This window comes from Hakea prostrata, chromosome 8, assembly GCF_041222555.1.
Source record: "Hakea prostrata isolate BN-2017 chromosome 8, UWA_Hpros_2, whole genome shotgun sequence".
Classification (NCBI taxonomy): Eukaryota; Viridiplantae; Streptophyta; class Magnoliopsida; order Proteales; family Proteaceae; genus Hakea; species Hakea prostrata.
The window spans coordinates 47,755,541-47,759,838 of record NC_142607.1 but is presented as its reverse complement, the minus strand read 5'-3'; positions in this window follow the sequence as shown (position 1 = coordinate 47,759,838).

The window sequence follows — 4,298 nt, the reverse complement described above, 5'->3', positions numbered from 1 at the left end:
AACTACTTGAGATAATGAACATGACTATAACATTGGCATTATGGTTAACCCAGTTACTAGAAAGGTGTCTTTAATCTTTAATTAGATTTGTGATTGGGTGTAACGAAATATATGATATTGTTGATGAGACATAATGATATTTGAGAAGCTTGTTAAGTTGCCCAAAGGCTTTAAACCCATTTATTTTAAGTGGGTGTATAAGACTAATAAATATTCATGAGGAATGATTATAAGGTTTAAAACCAGATTGACAGCTAAAGAATTTTCTCAAAAAGAGGAAGTTGACTAGTGAGATTTTCTCACCTATCTCTTTTAAAGACTCTTTTAGAGTTATACCAAATGGATGTGAAGACTCCATTTCTGATTGGAAATCTTAATAAGGAAGTCTATATCTTTTAGCCTGAGGATTTTGCGGTTGATGATTTTAATCATCTTGGTGTAGATTCAAGAAGTCTAATTTGTGGTTTTAAGTAAGTTTCCAACTATGGTACTTAAAGATTAATAATATTGTGACTTCATTCGATTTTGTTGAGAAATTTGTAGATCAATATATAAAAATGGCAATGTCAATGGGAGAAATTTTATCTTTCTCATTATTTATGTTGATAATATTTTGCTCACTAGTAGTGACGTTGGCCTACTGCATAAAGACCGAGCAATTGTTATTTGAGAATTATGATATAAAAGACCTTGGTAAGGCATCTTTGTCTTGGGCATTGAGATCCATAGGAATTGTTCATGCTATTTATTGGATCTTTCTCAGAGGGCATATATAAATTATATTTAAAGAAGTTCAGTATGCTAGATTGCAAACTTGAAAATGGTTCTGATTCTCAAGGGAGATACACTGAGCTTATTACAGTTGCCCTATAAAGGATACTGAGAGAACAATTGAAGAAATTATCTTATCTTGAGATACTTGAAGAGGACAATTGATGATATGATACTCTACAAGCTTGTTCCAGACCTATAGCAATAAGGAGGGATAATATCGTGAAAAGTGTGAAATAAGGTAAAATTACTTATTTTGTCATATAGGTTGAGTTTGCTACATGTTATGGGGCAGTTACTCAAATTGTTTGACTAAAGAATCTCATCAGATAATTGACTGATTTATTTTAACATTCTGGATAGACCCATTCAGTTGTACTGTGATCACAATTCAGTTGTGTTGTTTATTAACAAGAAATGTATGATCATAGGGTCTAAATACATGATGGTCAAGTATTTGACCACTAAAGAAAAAGTTGTTTGGTTAAGGAATCTCATTAGACAGTTGACAACTTTTTATTTTGTGGATAGACCTATCCAGTTGTACAGTGATAACAGTTTTGCTATGTTGTTTATTAACAACAATAAGGGTATCACAGGGTCTAAACACATGGAAATTAAGTATTTGACTACTAAAGAAAAAGGTAAAGAAGGTGACACCACAGTAGAGCATATTTGTACAGATAATATGGTTATAGATCCCCTAACTAAGAGTCCCTGCCCAGACGTCTTTGATAGACATGCGGTAACTATGGGTTTAGGAGGATCCTTAGATGCGGTTGTTTAGTGGGAGTTTGTGAATTTTGCTCTATTGTGTAATAAGGTATTATATCTGTACTTGTCTCTTGTATGTAGGCCTGTAAACGGACCGAATTCGGCTCGGATACACCAGTATCCGAATCCGAATAGCAAATCCGCTTTCCGAATCCGAATCCGAATCCGAATCCGGCAAAAATTTAGAGAAGGCATCTGAATCTGAATCCGAAACTTTATCGGATATCCGATAATAATCCGATCTGATAAAATATCTGATTATTGATTGATAATTGTCACTTTTTAACATTTTTTATTATAAATTTCTAATTTCTTATTACCGAATACCGCTATCCGAATCCGATTATCATATATTTTTAAACAAAAAGTGTTAAATACTTTACTCTATCCGGATAAAAATTTATCCGGATATTATCCGATCCGATAAGCAATTATCCGAATCCGAATCCGGTTGCTTAGCGGACGGATACGGATACCCTTAAACGAATACGAATGCGAATTCGGAGGCGGATTTCAGCTATCCATTTACAGGTTTACTTGTATGCACTGATAATTTATTTGAATTCAATAAAGTTCTTTGGTGACATATTAATGTTCACATTATTATCATGTTGCATGTTATGAAAGTCTTAAGGTATGTGTTAACCTTAAGCAAAAGCTAAGGCATTCATGTATTAGCCTTAAAGTGTGTCATATAACACATAAAGTTAAAACTCGAGTTATAAAGATGACACAGGTTCGTGAGAACCATAATGTACATATAATCTCCTTTTTGTGGCATTGAGTCACAGGTTCGAACCATAATGTACATGCTTTCGTGGCATTGAGTCACAGGTTCGTAGGAACCATAAAGTATATTCTCTCGTGGCATTGAGTCAGGTTCGTGGGAACTATAAAGTGAGAGATTTGGATTGACAACGGAATGACACATGAGGATTTCTATAAAGTGTCATTAGTTGCCACACTACCATATTGCATCCATTTTCAGTAGAATTAAGAGTATTTGTGACCGTGGATGGTCCTATGTCGCATAAAAGATGCGTCACTTGCCATGATTCGGTACTTAAGGCTCTATGTGAAGGGATTGAGTTCTAGGATTATCCTCAGACCAATATAAAGTTGTGCACATAAATGTCAAAATATTTTCAACGTATCTTTTTCAAATGTTTTCTTAAAACAAAATAGATGTTTTGTTTTACTCGACTGTGTCACAATCAATATAGCCCAAGTGAGAGAATATTAGAATATTAATTGAATATTCCACATAAAGTAGGCTTCATTAATTGTGTTACACTTTGATTTGGTTTCTTATTGGTCTGATATGGGTAATATACGGTTACTAGAACTCTTATATGGACTGACTAGTGTGGGCTAATAGGGACCGTTAGATCTTGATGGACGATCTAACGGATTTGCCTATATAAAGGATGCTAGGTCCCTCCTCTAACCCTAATTATAATTACAATCACATCTGCTTAGTCAGAAAGGATATACCATCAAGCTAGTGAACAGGGAGGAGTTTAGAGGAGAAGATCCAGCATGAAGTTGATCATAGAATCAACTTCCACTTCAAGTTCGTTCCTAGTGGGAGAATAAAGAAGATATTTCGCTGCGCTTCGTCTCCAATAGAACCATAGAAAGGTATGTTCATCATCATCTTGTGTCATTATCATACTAAGGTGTTTTTAGTCGATCTATGCGATCTTTGATAGAAATATTCCAACACTGAAACCTTAGGAGAAAACGAAATCTAGAGGGATTTGGATTTAGTATAGAATTGAAGCAAGGATTTCCAAGAAGTAGAATTGAAATAATCAAACAATTTACTTTCCCACATGCTACCGAGAAAACAAAGAACATCATATTTACAAGATTCTGTGGTTTCCTTTGCATTTTCTACATAGGCTTGAATGAAGAAGACAAAGAGGAGGAGGTGGGAAACCAAATCAGATTTGGATTTTGCCTATTTCTTTAATTCAAAATAAATGAAGTTTAGTGGAGGTGGAAAACCAAATCGGATTTGGATTTTGCCCATTTCTTTAATTCAAAATAAATGAAGTTTATGGTAAAATTGACATTTAATCTGGTTTTTATAAATGGGGTAGCACTGTCTTTCGATTTCTTAATTTTATTGAAGGACAAAGTTGACATTACATATTTAAACTTAACGGCTACTTAACACTGTTATAAGGAAGGGGGGTGACAATAATTTCTTAAAGAACAGGGTTTATTAGTAAAAAAATCAATTAAGCGAGGCAAGGGCAACGACAATTATCCCTTTATCATATTAAATTCAACATTTGAATTGTAAAAACGGTCCTTAACTTTAAGTTGGTGGTTGTGATCCAAATGTAACTTTGGACGCATTAGGGAGGGAACACAAAACTTAAGTACAAAATAAGTGAAAGAAAAATGGGTACAATTGTTGGCTCTCATAAATAAAATCCAAACCCGATCCACATCCGCGTGTACATTTGATTCTTTATCAATCTAAGTATATTTTATTCCTGTTTTAAGATATAGCGTTTGATCATATTGATCAATGACTGGATGTGTTATTCCTACATTTTCTCTGCCATCACAATCATGTACATCGCTTAAATTTACCATTTTAACATGTTAGTAATATGCTCTAGGACATGAATATTTGCAAGAATATATATATATATATATATATATACTAGTTATGACACACGTGCATATTCACGCATGAAATGTTCTCTAATATAATTTTTTATTTTTGTGTAATTTAA